The following is a 22,610-nucleotide window of genomic DNA, read 5'->3' as shown; positions in this document are numbered from 1 at the left end:
TTCTTTTTGAATAAGGCTGTTTATTCAATATTCTTTTAAGCAATTGACCCTGTATTTTGTCACCTTAATACAGAGAGACCATTTGTATGTATTTTTTCTTTCTTTTTTATATAAAGCTTTCTTTTAAAACCTGTTAAAGTTTTCTTTACTGGGAAATTTCAGGGAACTTGAGTCTGTACTCACCAGGGAATTGGTGGGAGGAAGAAATCAGGGGGAGATCTGTGTGTGTTGGATTTGCTAGCCTGATTTTGCATTCCCTCTGGGTGAAGAGGAAAGTGCTTTTGTTTCCAGGACTGGGAACGGAGAGGGGGAGTCACTCTGTTTGGATTCACAGAGCTTGTGTCTGTGTATCTCTCCAGAAGCACCTGGAGGGGGGAAGGGAAAAAGGATTATTTCCCTTTGTTGTGAGACTCAAGGGATTTGGGTCTTGGGGTCCCCAGGGAAGGTTTTTCAGGGGGACCAGAGTGCCCCAAAACACTCTAATTTTTTGGGTGGTGGCAGCAAGTACCAGGTCCAAGCTGGTAACTAAGCTTGGAGGTTTTCATGCTAACTCCCATATTTTGGACGCTAAGGTCCAAATCTGGGACTAAGGTATGACATGGTGTGCAGCGGTTACGGGATAGACAAAATCCAGAAGCCAGTAGGAATATTATATTTTTCTTTTCTCTGCTAAGGGCTTTTTAGCAGAGAGAAACAGTTTGGTTTTAAAAGGGAACCAGAGAGAATTTTTTTTTCTGCTCTCTCTGGCAGTTTGTGGCTTGCATAATAAGCAAGAAGCCATTAAGAGGCTGTTAAGGGTCTTTTGTGACAATAGCTCTCCCATTGAGAGTCATTACCAGCACTATATACATGCAAATAAAGTGGTTTTTTTCAGGTTTACTTAACATTGAAGATTAGCTAAAGGCACTGTTGCTAGGCAGACTCTAGGAGGCAACAGAGCCTGCAGTGCAGAAAATAAACACCGGAGGGCACCCCAACCCAAGAAAACAGAAACCATAACTTCTAAGGCAAAAATTGAGGCCGAAGAACAAATCAAAGAAGCTGAACACAGGCGACAACTGGAAATAAAACAAAAAGAGATGGAGATGAAAGAAAGAGAAGAACAAATCAAACAGGCAGCACACAAAAGAAAACTAGAAGAAGAAGAGTTGGCCCACTGAAGGAAACAAGCAGAAAATGAGTTGGCCCACAGAAGGAAGCAAGAAGAAGAAGAGGCGGCCCACTGCCGAGACATGGAAAAACACCAAAAAGAAATGGAAAAAACAACAAAAAAAATGGAAAAACAACAAAAAGAGAATGAAGAGAAGGAAAAACAGAGAAAACATGAACTGGACTTGGCAAAAGCTGGGCTGCATGTGCCAGCCAACCCTAACAACCCGGTGCCAATTATTGCTCCACAGCACAGGAAATTTCCCACCTACAAGGCAGGTGATGACACCGAGGCCTTCTTGGAAAATTTTGAAAGAGCCTGTCTTGGGTACAGCATCCCCAAAGACCAGTACATGATAAAATTGAGGTCACAGCTCAGTGGACCTTTAGCAGAGGTGGCAGCTGAAATGCCTAAGCAGCAAATGAATGACTATAAACTTTTTCAAACCAAGGCCAGATACAGAATGGGGATAACCCCAGATCATGCCCGTCGGCGCTTCAGAATCCAAAAGTGGAAACCAGATGTGTCATTTCCCAAACACGCCTACTACGTTGCAAAAAATTATGAGGCCTGAATATCAGGACACAATGTTAAGACCTTGGAAGAACTGCACCTCCTCATACAAATGGAGCAGTTCTTGGATGGTGTTCCTGAAGACATCACACGGTACATACAAGATGGAAAACCCAAAGATCTCGCTAAGGCGGGGGAGATTGGAGCCAAATGGATGAAAGTGGCAAAAAGCAAGAAAGCTACTGTCAAGGGAAACGATTACCCCAGGGGGCACACAGACCATAAACCCTACAACCGAGGACAGCCAAAGACCCCACATACCACCCAAGTAAAGCCACAGACACCCTACTCTTCCACCTCACCAGTCTCCAGTAACTCACCTCGGCCCAATGACCCATCAGATGGAAGATGCTTTAAGTGTAATGAACTGGGACATATCAAGGCCAACTGTCCAAAGAACACCATGCAAGTGCAATTCATTACCCCACCATCGCACCAAAGATCCCCAGGCCCGGATGCCTCTCAAATACCCTTGGAGCGAAGGGAAAATTTGAGAGTGGGCGGAAAGAAGGTTACTGCGTGGAGAGACACGGGGGCACAAGTGTCAGCTATCCACCAATCCTTCGTTAACCCCAAATTCATCAACCCAAAGGCCAAAGTTACAATTTACCCCTTCATGTCACAAGCTGTAGACTTGCCTACAGCTCAACTGCCTGTCCAGTACAAAGGCTGGTCAGGAATGTGGACTTTTGCAGTCTATGACAATTATCCTATCCCCATGCTACTGGGGGAAGACTTGGCCAACCAGGTGAGGCGGGCCAAGAGAGTGGGAATGGTTACACGTAGCCAAACCAGGCAAGCTTCCAGACCCATTCCTGTTCCTGAGCCATCCACAGAGGCCCCGTCTGTGTTACCAGAGACCCAGACAAAGGTAGTGGATCCAGATTCCATGCCAGCCACTGAAACAGCCACAGCACCTCCAGTCCCAGGCCCGGAACTGGAACAGCAACCAGCACCAGCCAGTGCAACCACATCTTCAAACTCAAAGCCAGAGGGTGCCAGCGAGCCAAAACTGGCAAAAGCAACATCTCAGGAGCTTCTAACAAAGTAGCTGATGCACTCTCCCGTGAGAGTTTCCCAGAATCCAGTTGTTCAACAGTGTTCTTAAAATGTACAGGTCTGTTAGTTATATACTTAGTGGTATATGTAAAGGTGCATGTGTTGTACTAATCTGTTTATTTTAAAGTTCTAGGAGGAAATCGCTGCCAGTGAGCTTCCCCACTGTCTGCAATTTGGGGGGCGTGTCATAAACAGATAGCTAAGGGTTAATGTCTCTTTCACCTGAAGCACCTGACCAGAGGACCAATCAGGAAACCGGATTTTTTTCAACTCTGGGTGGAGGGAATTTTGTGTCTGAGTCTTTGTTTTCTATCTGCCTGCTTTCTCTGAGCTTTGGAGAAGTAGTTTCTGCTTTCTAATCTTCTGTTTCTAAGTGTAAGGACAAAGAGATCAGATAGTAAGTTATATGGTTTCTTTTCTTTGGTATTTGCATGAATGTAAGTGCAAATACCAAAGTGGAGTGCTTTGATTTGTATTCTTTTTGAATAAGGCTGTTTATTCAATATTCTTTTAAGCAATTGACCCTGTATTTTGTCACCTTAATACAGAGAGACCATTTGTATGTATTTTTCTTTCTTTTTTATATAAAGCTTTCTTTTAAAACCTGTTAAAGTTTTCTTTACTGGGAAATTTCAGGGAACTTGAGTCTGTACTCACCAGGGAATTGGTGGGAGGAAGAAATCAGGGGGAGATCTGTGTGTGTTGGATTTGCTAGCCTGATTTTGCATTCCCTCTGGGTGAAGAGGAAAGTGCTTTTGTTTCCAGGACTGGGAACGGAGAGGGGGCGTCACTCTGTTTGGATTCACAGAGCTTGTGTCTGTGTATCTCTCCAGAAGCACCTGGAGGGGGGAAGGGAAAAAGGATTATTTCCCTTTGTTGTGAGACTCAAGGGATTTGGGTCTTGGGGTCCCCAGGGAAGGTTTTTCAGGGGGACCAGAGTGCCCCAAAACACTCTAATTTTTTGGGTGGTGGCAGCAAGTACCAGGTCCAAGCTGGTAACTAAGCTTGGAGGTTTTCATGCTAACCCCCATATTTTGGACGCTAAGGTCCAAATCTGGGACTAAGGTATGACAGGCCCTCTTGGAGTTGTTCCCCTTTATATAAATAATTATTCATTGGAACAGGACTGCCACATACTAGTTAAGAGACCTAACTATTGGGCAAGAGAGTCAGTCTCTCTCCAGCCCAGGGAATATTTAATAATTCATACACAGAGGAACAACTCCAACTGGAGAGATTAAGAAAGAGACACCGAGACTGATTTGATAATCCAGTGGCTAGGTCACTGACCTGGGATGTCGGAGACCTGGGTTCAAGTTCCTACTCTGAATCACGCAGAGCAAGGATCTGAACCTGGTTCTCTCAAGTCTCCTGCATCTCAGGTATGTACCATAACGGCTGTGCTCTTCGTTATAATGAACTAGGGTGTGCGTCTCATTTTTCACGAAAAGCTTCAATGGGCATTAGTGATGGGGAATGAAGCAGAACCCCACTCAAGGCAATGCATGATACTGTCACCAACTGGCTTGTCCTTTCTCCTCTCACACTCTCCTCCTTCGAAGCCTCTGTTAGACTGTTCCTCTGTCTGTGATGTCCTTCCTGTGCAGCTCACAGGCCAAGCATCATCAATCTGATTCAGGACTGTACACCATGCAGTGATTATTCTCAATAGGAATGACCAGTCCTACAATGATGCCATCCTGATGGCAAATACATAATACACCACAATCTCTTTCCAAGGTTCTGCCATATAACTACTGCCATCTACTATACTTTGGCTTCCTCAAATACACCTACCTACATCATTTTAACATCCCTCTACAACAACCCCCATCTGTAATTTTCATAAGATATGTTAATATATCTAATAATACTTTGTGGTATCTTACACCAGCAGACTACATCAGAATTTAGTCTTCCTCCAGCCTATCCCTGACTGCCACTGGCTTTCTGTGTCAAGTGGTCAGGTCATTTTCCCTCTTTCTGGCTGAGCTTCCTCTTGTATCAAATAGAGATACCACCCTGGTGAAGTACTTTCATCTCTTTGTGTGAATTAGGGATTTCTTCCTAAAAACTAAGATAAAATGTTCTCCCACCATTCTCAGACTCACTCTAAAAGCAAAGATTATACATACATTTCCATAACATAAATAATATCCATTCAGTGGACAAAGCTCTCTCTAGATATATATTAACTGGGAAGAAAGCCCTGAACCCCAGCCTGCCTCTTAAATCCTCACTTAGTCTTTCTCACTGAATGTGTGTCTGACATGTAAGTGCCCTTGAAACAATATGGTAACGAGTGGGGTGAGAAATACATTTTCAAAGGGAGTGGCTATTTGGAAACTATTTGAGAGATACAAAGGCCACAGAATTTTATTCACATTTTACATTATCTTGTATTTCTTACATTGGAATGAAAGTCTGTTTCAGATAAAAACAGTTAAATGGACATACATTATTTATAAGCATTTTAAAATGTTGGAGCCACCGTTCTAACAGATATTGCAGGTGGTTTACTACTTTTATGTGATATTAACAGGAAGGTAACACCTAAGTCATAGGATCAAGTTCTATTCTCTTCCACCCCCGAGAATCATCCATATTCTACATAAAAGCTAACTCGATAAGCAGAGTGTTCTGCCAGTACAGTCAAGGAGATAGCCTGACAAGCGTCGTGCCTGTCATGGAAGTCACTCTGAAGTGCTTCACTCAGGGCTGGCTCCAGGCACCAGCTTAGCAAGAGGGGCGGCAGGTCCAGCTATTCAGCAGCAGTTTGGGGGAGGGTCCCTCACTCCCGGTCGGAGTGAAGGACCTCCCACTGAAATGCTGCAGATCGTGACCAGGGCTGCTTTTTTTTTTTTGCGGGGAGTGGGGAAGTGGGCTGCTTGGGGCGGCAAAACCTCTGGAGCCGGCCCTGGCTTCATTGGTGAAACAATGATCCAAGACATCTTACCTGATTTGCTTTTTGATGGAGTCCTGTGCTCTGCACACATGTCTCACTTTACACAGTATGTATTTTAAACTAATGCAATCTTATTAAACAGTACTGCTGCTCTTTTGTTGTAATGAGTTCGGAAAAGCACAACATATTCACATTCAAAAGGGGTAAAGATTTACTGCGCCCAACAAGTTTATTTGTTTTTAAATATTTTCTTCTAGCAGGAAATGATCAAACAACAGGATTTTCAAAGCAATTTTACTATGAAGTTGACAGATGATATTTGTAGGGCCCTCAGTTTAGAGGGGTGGGTAAATGTTGAAGCTAGCAACTATCTGGATGTCAGGGCAGTTCTAGGCCTATTTTTAGCTAGGTAAGTGGCTGCACAAAGGGAATGTTTCTACCAATTAAGGATGGACAGAAGCCTTACAAATGGAAGGGTTTAAAATTTTAGATCAAAAAGCACTCTGGCTATTTAGGCAATTTACAATATCTTTAGATCTTTCATTTGTAATGGGTCATCATTTGTAGTACATTCTATTTAAACTCATTCTTCTGTCCTTTTTACCTTGTATTTTTTTCTCATTTACTCTTTGCTCTATAGTCCTTTCCTTCTCTGATTTTACCCTTTTAGACACATTCTAGAAAATAGAAAAGGAGAGTTTGCAGAACATTTAACATATTATTTTAAAATAATCTTTCTGATACATTTGGCCTGGGTTTTCTTTGCTCTTTCTAACAGGAATGGCTAAACACTAAGAACTGGTTCAAATCCCAGTTCTATTATGGAATCAAACCAAAGTGTTTTCAAGGTTCAGAAAGGTTTGGCTAAGGGGCATCCCACCTCATTCTCCAACAATCCAGTTGATAAATCAGTCAACATGGGCTGTTTACATCTAGCCCCTTCAGCACTCTTCCTCCTGCAACTTCTGACAGTCTCTTTCTCTTCATGAGTCCCCAGCTTGTATGTTTACCCCTCCTTCCCTACAAGTGCCTCTGCTTGGAAGACTATCAGAGGGAATCCAGAAGTACTCAACTCCTTCTGTTGGGCCTACAGCCAAATGCAGTTAAAATTTGACAGCGCTAGGGCCTGTCCATCAATTATATCAATGAGTGTGGTAGACACCAGATACTGAAAGAAGAATCTGGCAGGCAACTCTGGCAGCATAACTGATGGGCAAATGGTTTGAACTGCATAGCTGTACTGGGCCCAGCACAGACACTGGAGTTCTACAAGGTCCTGAGATAAACCCTTCAAAACTGTCTGTGTTGAAGGAGTTTATAGAGAAGCTGAAAGGAGGTGCAATTGGAGAGACATAGGACAGTCTTTTCCTGTTCTCGATAGAGAGGAAGGGGGATGAAGGACATTTTGGAAGGAGGACTAGTTGATTGTCCTGTTGGATATCACAGAGAGGCAGAGAAATAAAACAGCAGGAATGAGGTGGAGAAGAAATATATGAATAAAAATTCAGAGTTCTAGTTGTTTACCTCAAATTAAATTTACCATCACTTTACTTTATTACAATAGGGAGGATGAATTGCACAATAATGCATCACTTTTATACTATGTCTTTCATCGAAGCGTCCCAAAGTCCTTTAAAATATTAAACCGCACGACAGCCCATGTTTTATCCCTTTACTAAGGATGGGGAAGCTGAGGCATGGAGATGCTAAAGGACTTCCCCAAGGTGACACAGTAACACTGCCAGGACTAGTACCAGGAAGTTCAGACTTCCCCCAGAAGTCTTTGTGTCACACAGGAAATACTAGAGTGCCATTGTGGATCCAGGGTTTTACAGTAACTCAGCTGTTATTCTGCTGCTCTCCTTGTGACAGGTTAACACAAGGGAAGTAACTCAAGGGTAGATCACTTGAGTTAACTCTGTAGTGAAGGTGAAGCCCCAGTCTCCTGCTCTCACCAACTTAGATATACCTACCACCTTACCTTATGAGGTATCCTCCAAAAGACACACAGACATGACCAAGAGAACAAGAACGAACAGTTTTTATATCTGATTCCTTCTACACTAATAAAATATTCAAGATTATGTAAGACAATTACATATTTCAGGGTTCTCACTGTTACCTGCATATTACAGACCATTTTACTACCATTCTATGTTCTTTTTTTTAAGCACAAAGGACAGTGTTGTTACATCATTTTCATACTCACAGAACCTTAAGCATAAAGCCACAGAGTGGAAACTGGTTAGTAGTGCAGGGATGCTAGTAACACCTTAGATCATTTAAAAAGTATTTTTACATAGTATTTTGCTATTTAAGACACTTATTTTTGCTGGGTTTCACCCCATCATTTTCTATATTGAAATGAGGCAAGGTCTGCAACGTATGCTATATGCACTGTAATGACCCCATGAAGGGATCGTAGATTTTATGGGGGAGAAGAGAGATTTCATACTCTCATCTGTTCTCTACTTTACAGCAAATTTGCCAAACATTAACCTCCCTAGAGAGCTGCACTGCAGGTGTTATGACTCAGCTTTGTTCTGGATGAAGTCATTGTCAAGTGAAAGCAAACTGTTCCTAGTAACATATATAGTGAACTCTAGATATAAGTTTGAGACAAAATTTCAGTTATTTTTCCACCATCTTTGCCATTGCTTTGCTCAGGACAGATAGCAATCCTAAAGAGAGAAACTCATTATTTAAGAGAACAGAAAGATAATAATCCAAATGACACTAACCTCTAAAAGCAAGAGAAAGAAATTCACTAGTCTGGTGGACTATGAAGTGTGTGAGTACATGTGCGTGCATACACACACTAGGGTTGCCAGGTGTCTGGATTTCAACCGGAGCACCCAGTTGAAAAGGGACCCTGGTGGCTCCGGTCAGCACTGTTGACCAGGCCGTTAAAAGTCTGGTCAGCAGCACAGTGGGGCTAAGGCAGGTTTCCTGCCTGCTGTGGCTCTCTGTGGCTCCTGGAAGCAGCGGCATGTTTCCCCCTCTGTTTGCTATGTGCAGGGGCAGCCAGGGGGCTCCGCACACTGCCCCCGGCCCAAATGCTGGCTCTGAAGCTCGCATTGGCCAGGAACCATGGCCAATAGGAGTTGTGGAGGTGGCATCTGTGGATGGGGCAATGTGCAGAGTTGTCTGGCTGCACCTCTGTGTAGAAGCCATAGGAGGGACATGCTGCTGCCAGGAGCTGTTGAGGTAAGCGCTGCCTGGAGCCTGCACCCAATTCCCCTTCTGCCCTCCAAACCCCTCGATCCCAGCCCAGAGCACCTTCCCGCATGCCAAACCCCTCATCCCCAGCCCCACCCAAGCCCACACTCCCAGCCAGAGCCGTCACCCCCTCCACCCCAACCGCCTACCCCAGCCCTGAACCTCCTCTCACCCTCCGAACCCCTCAGTCCCAGCCTGGAGCACCCTCCTACATCCCAAACCCATCATCCCCAGCCCCACTCGAGAGTCTGCACCCCTAGCCGGAGTCCTCACCCCCTCCCGCACCCCAACCTCCTGAGCCAGCCCAGTGAAAATGAGTGAGTGAGTGAGGGTGGGGAGAGCGAGCAACAGAGGGCAATGGAGTAAGCAGGGATGGGGCCTCAGAGGAGGGGCAGGGGCAGGGCAAGAGTGTTTGGTTTTGTGCGAGTAGAAAGTTGGCAACCCTAACACACACACACACACACACACACACACGTCTATAAACACTGTAGAAAATAAGTGACCAGAGTAATAGTGCCTGGGTACAGCCAATAAGTCCTGGGGTTCCATAACAACCAGTAAAGCATGTTTTTAAACCAAGAATAAAATTACAGAACAATAACAATCTAGAGCATCTATGCCTTTCTTACAGACTGCATCTAAACTAAGGCTAGTGATTTCTCTAAGGGCCTCAACTGCTACAAGTACTAGACAACAGAGTTGGATAGGGTAAACATTTTTATGGTTAGTTATGTACACCATGCTGCCTGTAATTAAGGCCTGATTCAGGAAAGCATCTTTATTTAGGACAACCACTGAAACATCTTAATGGGATTTAAGCACATACTTACATGTGAACACTTCTTCAGGGCTGACCTGAACACAGATGAACTTAAGCATGTGCTTAAGTCTTTCCTGAATCACAGCCTGAAAGAATGTTGTTATAATTCCTAGTTAGAGACAAACATAATTCTAGTTAATCCCTGCTTTCTGAACCTGTGAAAGGACTAAAAAATCTCTCTCTCTCACCCAACGTACTATCACATATTCATCCACTGGGATGTCTGAAAAGTGAAGCTTGTTAAAAAGGCCCTCGGCTGTTCTGTAACAGGGATTTATGCTTGTTTCAGAAGAAGTAGGCTCAGATATTGTCCACGCAATGGTATTTTTCAGTTCCTTGTTAAATAATTTCACTGTTTAAAAAATAAACTACAGCATCAAGCAACTGGACTGAAGTACAATACATTAAAAAAAGTGTGGCTTGTTGATTTTTTATATCTAATTATCTAGTAGTGAGGAGAACTGAGCCTAAATAGAAGTTACAGACCCCACTTTTCTCACTGCCAGCGACAGATTTTCTCACCTTATGCTTTATCTTTAATACAGTGCTAATGGTAACATTTCTCACTTGGGCTATTACACACCACCTGGTAGATGCACATTATGATGCACCAGAAGAGTGGCTGAACTAAAGGGAATCTTCACTTTCACATTCTACACCTGAAGTAAAATTATGTGGGTCTGCAATTCATCATCATAATCCTCTGATTAAACATGACACATTCTTCCTCAAATACTCATAAAAAAAATCAGGAGTGATTTGTTCATTTTGGACTATAATCCATCATGGAAGAATATTTACCATGCCTGTGCCCTTTAAATTCAGAGTGTTGAAATCTCGCCAATACAACTAAGGACTATGGCATTGATCGTAAATTAACCAGTATTTTGTCATCAAGAAAAGAGACAGGAAATTTGAGTTTCACAGAAACGATCATCAGTTAATGTATCAAGCATTTATATAAGAGTTTTTTTTTTCATAAACGTGCTGTTTACAGCAAGCCATTTACTGCGACTCAGACAAAAGCAATTTATTAGTGCAGGAACACAAAATTACTTGAGGCCTCCCTGTCATTACTCAACAGGGAGTCATTTTAACTGGTTTTTTTTTTAATGGAAGACTAAATGTTTTATGCCATGAAAGACACTGGGTGAAATCCTGGCCTCCCTGACGTCAATGGCAAAACTACTTTGATGTCAACAAAGCCAGGATTTCAGACAATACTGTATCTTTGGGCAGATGTAAACTAAAGGGCATCTCTCCACACACACAGATTTCACTCTGGGGAATTGTACCAACAGCTCCATGAGCACAAACGCTCACAGACGTGAATCTCAAGTTCGCAGCTGAAATACTGGCCAGGGCATTTTCATGAGCACTGACACCAGAAACTTGATTATTTTATTCTCTGTGCTGCGCACAGACACACACCCAACACCATGGTAGCCTTACAGTATTACATGTGGCCCCCCTCTTCTAACTGACCCTTCATGCAGTCCCTTTGAGGTCAATGAGATTCCACATAGGTGGAAGTGCTAGTGAATCCTGTTGCAACGCCAGGCCAAATAAGTTATACTCATCCAGTCAGGGAACAGACAAAACAGTAGCAACTAAGTAACACAGCTTGATTACTGAATGTGGAAGAGTAGGCCAGAGTGCTGTTAAACTGACAACAATGTTGCTTAATCGTTTTGAATAATGCATAAATGTGAGCATAAAAATCACACTCTGCTGAGACACTCCACAAACAGAAAAAGAAGATATTAGTCATATTACTTGTTACAAACCACTTGCTCAGCTATACTTATGAAAGCGAGATGTGGGTGCTGAGAAGCATGGCTGAGGGACAACATGCTACCAAAAGCTCATGTGCTGAGAACTATGTAAGGCAAGTGTTAATCAAGTTTCCACTTTGGGTTACATAATTTAAATTACAGATATATTCCTTTCTATAGCCAGCATTTGGCTCTGTTCCAAGAATATTTTAAGCTAATTTAAAATCACTAATGAAGAATAATTAAAAGTGTCATGAAAGTGAGGTGCATATTTTTAATCAGTACTTTGCATGTTGTCACTCTGTTTTAGTGGGAAATTAAGGTTTTGTTTTTGGCTTTGTTTTTTAACCTCTTTTATTTCTATGAAATGTGAGAAAGTTGTGAGTTTCCTTGATTTTTTTGCCATTGTGCTCCTGTTTGATCTCTCTGGCCACATCTGCCTGGGTGGACCCCTGTGTCCACTTATGCAGATGCACTTGTAGAATCAGGGCCTAAGTTCACACTGGTTTTGGTGACAAACAAATTAATAGTTTTGATGGAAATGAACACAGTATCCCCTGGCTACTGTTCAGGCCATTTACCAAAATAAAAAAGGCAGCTATAGGGTAGGCAGTTTGTAACACACCTGAGAATTAGCCAGGCACCCAAAACATACAACTTATAGTTGAGCTGTATCTGACTATCCACCTCAGAGCAAACTGGCAGTATCTCTATGACATTATGTAGTTTCTTAGAATAAAAGAAAGACATCACAATAGGCTGGGGGAAAAGTATTAGGTCAAGTTGTCACACGCAGAAGAATATTACACGTCCTATTTCATTCGTAGGCACATTAAAACTCCTGAAGCATATGGCTAACTTTGGAATCTTTCTACTTAAAACAAAGCTCATGAAAAAACAACAAAAACAGGAATATAAACAGATCTATTTCAGACAGTCACATCTGAGGATCCTATCTGGCAAAATACTGAATTGTGGGGTGAGGGGAGACCTAATTCCTTGAAAATGATCAGAATAGTTCCCTTCTTCACTGCATGATAAATTCAGCTGCAATTAGCATTTAGTACAAAGCACTTTCTGTGGGCTAATAATAGAAGCTGACAATACAAAGTGTACAGAAGAAAGACAGAATGCTATTTTAAAGAATCACACCAAATTTGTTAACAATCAAATGAACACCATTTTGGGTTGATTGTGGATATCCAAAAAGAAAGTTCAGCTGCATATAATTTTCCCCATTTAATAACATAGTCTAAAGAGTGAGAAATCTGAAGTTTAGATAAAAAAAACTCCCATCGGGGTAAGTTCAGTGTACACATTAAATGGAATTGCTTATTTTGCTCTTCCATGAATAGGCAAGCTCAACGCATCTGACACCCTTCCCTATTCTTTATGATCACTATTCAACATCAATCACTGAAGCTTTCTGTCAGACCTGCCCGGGAGAAGTGCCATTGCTTTGAATGACTGTGATGTGCATTGATTCTGTTATCAGAAAAGAAACATGAAATGCAGTATTATCAAATAATCCTGCAAGAAAAAGTCTTATCATTACATAAAATTCCATTACATCCCAATCTCCTCATGCTATTTAGGTTTCCTAACTAAACAGCAGGCAGCTACTATACCTGAGAATAAAATAATCAGATAGAACTCAAATTCATGCACTACTTTTGAGTTAATCTGACTTACAGTAAATGTTAACAACAAACAATATCACTTTCTGCATTTGAAGGCACAAGAGGGGTGATAGGTGATGCAATAATAAGCAGCTTTATAGTATTTGCCACAAGTTCCCATTAATTTCTGCACCACTCCCTTTTTCTCCTGCATGTATGCTTGCCTTTCGACAGTCAAACAGAAGAGCAAGTAAATGCACTGGTGGCACGATGTGCAGCCATCCAGTTCTGAAAAAGCATTTCAAAGTTAATGTTTTCTTACCTTTTATAGAAACCATGAAGAGGCTGGAGACATAAAAACTGCCAGTAATCCAAGCAGAAGGCCTTCAACTTCAGCATTTTCAAATAGTTTCACTGCAGCAACTGTAGTCTGGAGCTAGGTTTTTTTTTTTTAAATTCAATACTTTTTTTTATTTTGAGTTGACTGACTCAAATACAATTTCCCCTCCACCTTATTGCTGCAGCATAAGTGTTTCTAATTGCTACCAGTGTATGAAGCGACCCAGCCACATGGCAAAGCACCTGCACAGTTACACTACTTTAATACAAAGAGACAGCACAAAGGCTAGAAATTCATTTACTGTGCTCTTTGATCCTGATTTCCAAATGCCTCCAAACACAACCAATGTAGCTGTTATTACACAGAAATCCCACTTCTCCTTTTTGCTATTTTAGGCCATTCTGAAAGCTCTTTGGACAAACAATTAGTATATATTCCAGTTAGGATTCTTGATGGCCCCCTGGAAAGCATCCTTGAAGCTCACAGCCCTTAGGAAAATGCAAGCAATTATCCCAATCAGATCTGAGAACAACTGCCCTATAATCACAGTAGTGTTAACGTCCCATTCTATGGAAACTCCTCAGTTTTCTAGCAGCATACAACTGTTTTAGTCAGCTCCTCGGGTGTGAATCACATCTGTTCCATTGTCTGCCAGCACCTATGAAAAATATGGGTTCCCTTATGACAGGGGTAAAAATGACAAGCAAAAGTGTGGATCCTCCCCACTCATAAAATAAATTATGCTTATCTTATTCCCAACACACTTAGCCAGTTAGGTCTGTGTGAAGAAAAACTAATCATCTGAACCACATGGTGCACAGTGAGGCAAGCTCCCAGCTATAAAAGCCAGCAAGATAAAGCCTAGCTGAGATAGGCTGATTCCAGTTGCTAAGGCAACAGAAACACATTGATAAAATCTAAAATGGAACCTTGATGACAGCTTTTCATTGGCTTGCAGGGAAATAATGTCTCTGCAACAAGCAATGCTCAGGCACTCATAGCAACCTCATCAGCTGAGAGTGAATTTGGGGCTGGACTAATGAGCTGAAATGCAAAATAACAGCTAGATGTCATTTAGTTACAGTGGAAATCCAAACCCATTTTTATTCTGAAGGGAGCACAGAAGCAATTAGCGGTGAGCTGCATTAAGAAAATAAATGTCAAAATTAGTGGCATTTTCTATTAAAATCCTTTGGCTAGAACAGGCATGACAAAAGCAGCTTTCATTTTCTGCCTTTTTAGAACGTCAAACCATTTGGACTCTTATCTTTTAAGAGACACTATGGGGCCCAATTCTGTCACCCTTTTTCACTTTGAGCAGTAGTTTACTCCGCAAGCAGTTCCACTGATTTCAGTGGAAAAAGACACTATTCAGTGGAAGCAAGGATGGCACATTTGTACCATATGTTTTGGGGGGAAGGGAGAGCTAAGCTTGCAGAATATCTGTAGCAAATGATAGGCATTACCAACAAAAACAAACGCCTTGTTGGAAAGGCAGAGTGTAACCTTGTCTTTTGCATTCCAACTGCTGTGACTTTTACTCTTCTACTAGCTGTGATTTTGGTAGTGGAAATAGGTATATGCAGACTTCTCATTTTGTAGAGTTGTTTGAAAATACATCAATAAGAAGACTCTAGGATACATTTTTAAAAGTATCTAAGTGACTTAGGAGCCTACATCACACTGAACATCATCAACAAGACTTAGGCTCCTAAGTGATGATGTTCAGTGTGATGTAGGCTCCTAAGCGCCTAAGTTACTTTTGAAAAATATTACCTGTAGCAGTTTAATTTGACATCATTGTAAAACAGTTTGATGCTCTAAAATGAAGGTTCTTCTGCATTACAGCATATCTAATTCCCCAAGTGCCTGGATAATAAACTATATTTAGTGATTCTGTGTTTTGGTTTCTGTTATTACTCAGTCACACTCTCTCTGTTTGCCAACTTTCATGCCTTGCAGCTTCTAGAAAATTGCTTCACACAGATTTATTTGAAATGTGACTGCATGTATTTCAGTAAGAAACAATTGTTTCATTAACAATAAAATAAACACAAACATTAAGGGGTAGGACATGTGAACCAACTGGGGAATTCTTGGCAGAGCAGGAGGGCTGTTAGGACTCCATCCTGCTCTGCCCTGGGACTTTGTCCTTTCCCCTGGGGCTCCAAAGATTGCCACAGTCAGTCATCGAGAAGTCCAGACTTTGGCACACTAGTGGGAATAGCTGGACATCACCACTGCATCAGTGGAGACTCCAGACAGGGACATGTAAGATCTTGCTTGTCTTCCCTTCCCTTATGTGTTCCTTTCTGTCCCACTATTATTCCTCCTCTCCCCTCTCATTCAGATTGCCATAAAATCTGATCCTGTGGTCAATGTACCAATGGCTCCAGCACAGTGAGAGGAAACATTCCAACCAGCTCTAGGCAGTTCTGTCCAGAGTAAGAGACACTGGTAAAGGAGAAGTACCAGACCAGCCAGATGATATCTCATCCCCCTGACTAGGAGAAGAGCCAGAATCCAGAGCACTGCTGTTGCAGCTGACCTGCTGACCCTCAGTCTCCATCTGACCTGACCCGGGAATCCTGAGAGCATTAACAAAAGTCGTATTTCCTCCACTTTTACTATCCTGTCTCTTTCTCCCTCTCATGTCTGTCTGTTGGTCTGTTAAAAACAGGAAAAGTGACCATCCTTCACATCTCAGAACTGAGCAACAACACAAACCCTTTCCTTCCCATCAAGAAGGGTTGCCCAGCTAAGCAGGGGTGGCTAATGGATGTCCTTTCTTAAAAAGAGACTTTGAGAGGTTTGGTTAAGATTGTTTTGTGTAATCATTCAATATCAATTTTGAACTGCATTATAACTCTTTTTCTTTTATGTATCTTAGTTAATAAATTTCTAAACTTTGTGCATGGGTTTCTTAGTGTGTTTGCAAGAAAACTAACAAAACAAGGTCTCTATATACCAAATCCTAACTTTGTTTAAAACAGTTTAAGACTGGACACTTACAGGATCATGTTAACACCTTTGACTCTTTCGGTCTTTTATTCCATCTAAATTAATACAACAGACCACAAACCTGTGTGTAACTCGCAGAAGACAGTATGAACAGGATGCACATTTCTTTTAAAGGAACCTTATCATTTTCTCCCCTGCAGTGTTTATCCCTTATTAGTTTTTTCCCACTGACTGTGAGCTTGGTACTGTAGAAACGATCTTAGAGAAAGTACAGCTGGAGTTGTTTTACTGGTTATCTTTGAAAAGCAGACCCCTATAACAATCCTACATAATATGAAAGCCAAATCTTGTGGTCCTTACTCAAATGATGCTCCCACTGACTCTATTAATCTGTCTATTTTCAAGCAAGGAAATTATGCAGACATGTTAGAGGAAAATTAAACATATTCTTTTTTTCCATTCCAGCTTTTGAATTAACAAGAACAGCTTCCATATTACATGATAGTTTTACCTGAGTATGGACTGAATTTCAGCACCACAGGGTTTGATACCTAATGGCAAACTCTCCCCTCTGTTTCACTGGTGCCATTTCACTGACTACAGCTGAATTAGAGCACTGCAAGGAGTGGGGGTGTTAAGTAAAGGGGAATTTGGCCTTCTGTTGCTAATAGAAACAGAAACTAGAAGAAATTGTCAATTTTGTCCAGATAAAGATAAAATAAATGAATTAGAGGAAACTATTAAAATTTACTTTTAGGTTTTCCTCAAACGATAATATTTAGTTTCTTGCTTGAAAAGCTCACAAAATCCAGCAAACTCACTCCACAGTTTAAACAAAAATTATTCACTAGGATCCCAAGAAAAAAGGGTAATAATATCAGTCAGACTATTGAGCCAGTAGGACACCATCAAAACATTTGCTCCTGAAATGACACAGCTTTCAGAAAACACTTCTTTTTCCTGCTCATACTGTATGGCAATTTCTTTCTCTGCTAGTGATAACCTTTCCAGAAGAAATTACTGTGTTTCTCCCCCCTTAATCATGTATTTTTAAATCCCAAACTTTCAGTGAGTAAAAGCTACTTGTCTATGAATTTTCTGACAGCAACTAATACTGATTATCCTGTACTGCATGCACAGAAAATGCTAATTAGGACTTTTGTAAAGGAAAACCACGATGTTCTCCACATGCTCTTCATCTTTTCCCCTGGAAAACAAGTAATGAAAAACATTAAGCTTCCTCTCACGCTCAGCCTAGATATAAAACTGGTTCTTTGAAAGAGGCATTTTACTGCTACTTTCTTTGTCTTAGAATTCATAGGCCTAATCGTGTAGCAAGTTTTGGATGTGGTGCAGCTTCAGCATTGTAACCCTAAGAGAGCACAGTGCAGCATCTCCATATTCATTTATGGTTTCAGTGTGCGGAGCAGGTCTGGCAGCAGTGTGCTGAGTGCTCTAACCAGCCCTTCTAAAGTGGCCATTAAAAAGACTGGCAAACTTGAAAACATACAGTACAAAATCCTCCTTTAGTGATGGTTGTCTTGACAATCCATGGAGTAGTGAGACTGCACTCAAACATACTACTAGTGAAATAAATTGCTCTATAAAATAAATACAGCATGAACTTAGAGCTAGCTACACTTGCTTGCATGACGATAAGACAGCCTTGAAAATTGTCATGAAAATTAAGCAATCACTGAACCCCACTTTACATGAAAAATTTATGTTACAAATTTGACTGTTTATTTAGGCATCTGAGCATCTTAAAGCTTAATGATATTTTACTGGCCCAGTAGAATTACTCGCTCACCCAGGCAAGTGGGAAAATTCAATTTTGCAAGCTTGCAATAGGAGATCTCTAATTTGCTTAAACCTTGCACAATTCCAAGAAGCAATATCTACCCTGAACAGCTTCAAGAATGCGATTAGCCCTGGTTTAATGTTGTGGAGCTGAAGTGTGGCTTGGGAGTAAGAAGGGGCCGTTATGGCGTTCACTTTGTTTCACAGCCTGTGGCCATCAGCCTTGGATGAGACTGTTGATGGGGAAATGCGGACTGCATTCTATGCGGCAGTCTGGTTGTATGCATTTGGGTGCTGGATGTGCAAGGTCCTATGTGGCTACAAAGGTCCTGTGATGACGTCTTACAGGCCTAAAGCCACCACAGCTCAAACCTCACAGTACACACAGAATAAACATCTATTGTGTAAAGGAAATGAGTCAGTCTCCATGTTAGAAGTCATGTAGTCTCCTCACATAGGGCGTAGGAAGAATTTCCTAGGCTCCTTGAACAAAGTATGTAAGGATGGATGTTTTTGTGGTTAAGGCACTGGAGGAGGACTCTAGCGGCCAGGTTTCTATTCATGGTTTTACCAGAGTTCTGGTGTGACTAGTGGAAAGTCATTGAAATCTCTCAGAGCCTCACTTCCCCACTGGTATAATGGAATGTAAAACAAAAAGAATATTTCTCTACCTCATGGGATGTTCTGAAAATAAAGCCACTGATGTTTGTGAGGTGCCCAAACACTGCAGTGATGTGCACCATAGACAAACATGTAGGTTAATGAAGAAACCTCAAGTTTTCCTTTCTGTTCAGCATTTCAAGAGTAACATTGACTCTTGGAATGTTCTAATACCCCCAAACAGATTTCTTTTGTTTTAAACAATTCTGACATAGGGTTACATGATCCGACAGACACACAATTTAGCTTGACATTATCCTTCATCTTCATTTATTAGGGCTCTGATGCACCAAATCTGAATTTATACCTCTGGATATCCGCAAATAGCAGGAAATTCATTGTGATGGTTTTTGCTCCTGAATATCTTCTCCATACCCCTATTCTTTAAACATCTACAAACCACTGCAGATTGCTTATGATAAAAGGAAACCCTGAAGTCAGACACAAAATCAAGGCTTGAACGCTTTAATTTTGGAGAGACTAGAATTCAGGGTCTCAACTGATCAATAGGTTCAGAGTCTAATGCTAAGACTCAGATATTAGGAAACCATACCACATCAGATACTGGTGGAAGATGGCAGGGCCCACTTCAAAATGTCTGGATGCATAGGTCAGTTGTTCTGACTGCAGTATATAGCAGAGGACAACTTATGCAAAATATAATACTTACTGCAAGACAGCATAACAACTTGCATGAAGGCCCCTTCATAAAGAACATGACCAGAATTATAACGGTAGTAGTGATATTTTAATTATTATGGACCCAAATCTAATCTCAGGTACCGTCATGTAAATCTAGACTAATGTAGTCAAAGGACACCCTTTGGTACGGAATTTGTATAAGGCTAAAATAAAAAATATAATCAAATGAAGGGTCTGGATCTATGATATTCCGGTGCAACTGAGCTCAGCACTTGCCCCCTTGTATTCGATACCAGATACATGCAAAATGCAAATGGTACTAGATGTTCTCACAAATGCACAATGCCTGGCATGCAGAGCTAGTCAGATCTTCTTAGAAGGCAGATCTGTTTTGTTAATGGTGGGACAAAAGGCACCAGGAAGGTATAGCACATGGACATGCAGGCAGCATAGTGTCCCTGGAAGAATATTGTGCGTCTGTTAGGAAATTAAGTGTGTTAAAAGAAATCATATATCTAGTGGTGCAAGTAGATTTTAACTCTTACTGGTACAGTACCGACCCCCCGCCCATCCTCACAAAAAATGTGCCGTGACTAGAGCCCTGTGTGGATATAAATTTATACCCACGGATGTGGCTATCCCAGATAGAAATCGGTATCCACTGAACTGCAGGGCTCTCCTGGGAACTACAGTGGTGAAAGGAGCAGCATGTGGGGCTGCCACTCCCAGGAGTCAGTGCCCTGCGCTGGCAGCTCCTCTGTCGTGGCTGTATCACCCCTAGCCCTGCCCCCAGTCCTCCCACGCAGCTGCATCTCCTGTCTGGGGTCTGTACAGCCCCACCGGAGGACAGGGTTGGGAGTGGGCCTGGGGGCAATACAGCTGTGCCGGAGAAAGGAGCAGAATGTGGGGCCGCCACTGCAGTTCCCAGGAAAGCGCTGTGGTTCAGTGGATACCAATTTCTGTTTGCGGATATCCAGAGGTATAAATTTGTATCCACGCAGGGCTCTACAATTCATTCTTGAAAATGTGTCTTTCTGGTACGGCGTACCAGCAATAAATGTCTTAATGGTACGGCGTACCTGACCATACCAGCTTACTTGCACCACTGCATGTACCTTATTTTATGCTCTATCAATGGTAGATTTGTTTGGGCAAATTGATGAGATGATGTCCATGCCATGTTCAATAACAGAAATCTCTCTTTTGCTTCCTCTCATTCTGTGACAGAAGAGCTTTAAGAATCAGCCTCATGGATTATTTTATTAGCACTCCCAAATCAGGCCTACTGACCCTATTAATACACACTAGATTTTGCAAGATATTTCTTCAGTATCATTTAGCCCTTATATAAAATAGCTACTTTAGAGAAACTCCTAGATAAAATGTAAAACTAACACATCTTTTCCTGATGGCTTTGTTCACTTGGAGCTCTGGAACTACACAAAATGCATTTACTAGTAGTTCAAAAGCAGCAATTAAAAAAAATTGTCATCTTGAAAAAATTATGTATACTTGTCTTAGCTTGGAAAAAAAAACATACAAGAAAACAATGCACTAGCCCCACTTGTTTCCCCTCAGTTATACCATGAAATGGAGGCATACATTTACTGCAAAGATGTGGACATATAATGCCCTATGTGCTGACAAATTTCGTTTTGGAGGCAGAGGAGACAGGAGAATTGCGAAACCTTAGTGACCTTGGTTTGGTTTTGCGAGATCAAAACCTGGGCTTGGTCTCAATTTGTAAAGTTTTTTATAACTGTCCATCTGCGTACATGTTCTTTGCAAAACATACCTGGAATCACTGACAGTTTTGACACAATAAAACAAATATTCTCATGAAAATCTGTTTACAATAGTTCAGTGAGTAGCTTTATATAGAGTTTGGGTAAAGGGAGATGAGCAGAAAAGGGAAAAGCGCTAGGATTTCCAGTCATAACTGTTGCCTTTTTAGAGTGCCTGGTGATAAAGATACTATAATAGTGCCAATTGTTATAAGACTATTGCCTGGAAATACAAGGATGTACATCAGGGAATTTACAACATCTCTTTGTTAGGAGGTTCAACAAAATAACACTGGGAATTGAAGGTGTAAGTCAAGAAAAACAGTGCAATGATAACCACATGTTAGCAGTGCATATTATTTGGTTCACGTAATATGAACTTACTATTTTTCATGCTCCCACTGGGTAAAGATAATGGACATACTGAATATTAATCATCAGGTCTAATTTTTAAAAAGGATTTGGGGAAACAGTTTTATAAAACAATTATACAAAAATGTCAATTTATCTGTCTCCCCTGTGCATTTCTAAATGGACCCCAAACTAAAGAACAGATATTTTATTAAGAGTGTTATTGACACTGTTCATAAAGAATTCCCCATTCCTTTTTCAGCTGTTAGATTTTTTTCTCTCTTTTTTCCTCCATTTACTGCTCCCTAAATCCTCCCCGTTGTCATCTGCTCAGGGGAAGTAATCCCAAAAGACACGAAGTATTGCATTAAACCTGCCCTTCGCACAAAGATTTACTTAATCCGGAACAATGTCTGCTGCAATGATTGTTTCTGATTCCCTCCCAGTGAATGCCTCTTCACACACCAGCCACATGATACCCTGTGCTAAAATAAGGTTGCAGAGCAGTAGGGAAAAGGCAAAACCAGAAACTGTATCTGAATGATGATACAGATTGGTCAACTGTGTGCAAGCCAATCCATGATTATTTGAATGGCACTGGAGTTAGGACTGAGTATCACCCAGTGCTCTTATGCCTGTGATGGGGAGAGTGAAGGGACAGGGATGTTTTAGAAAGATTTTACTGTACTCTTTAGGAACCCATACTCATTCGACCACTTTACTTACAGTAATTCACATACTTTGAACACCAGGAGATTAAATAGCCATAGGGTCCTTTAGTTTGAATTATTTCAAACAGAATGGACAGCTTTCAATTACTTTCTGGTTCAAATAAGGTTGGCAGCACCAGCTGCAAAACACATGTCCTCTCACAGACCAACTAAAAAGGCAGGCTTTCTTGAAAACAATCCTCAGCTTTTTCTTTTAAGAGAAAGTGATTCTGCCCCAGATT

The 22,610-nt window shown here is 41.4% G+C and overlaps 1 protein-coding gene across 3 annotated transcripts in view; it reads right to left on the bottom strand.

The window, feature by feature from the left end:
• The window catches only part of IQSEC1 (IQ motif and Sec7 domain ArfGEF 1), a 737,615-nt gene that overhangs the window by 232,404 nt on the left and 482,601 nt on the right, over positions 1 to 22,610 (bottom strand). The gene's annotated exons all lie outside the window — the stretch shown is intronic.

Source organism: Gopherus flavomarginatus, chromosome 6, assembly GCF_025201925.1.
Source record: "Gopherus flavomarginatus isolate rGopFla2 chromosome 6, rGopFla2.mat.asm, whole genome shotgun sequence".
Lineage (NCBI taxonomy): Eukaryota > Metazoa > Chordata > Testudines > Testudinidae > Gopherus > Gopherus flavomarginatus.
Note: the sequence above shows the minus strand (reverse complement) of the source record. Positions and strands in the feature narration are given on the sequence as shown.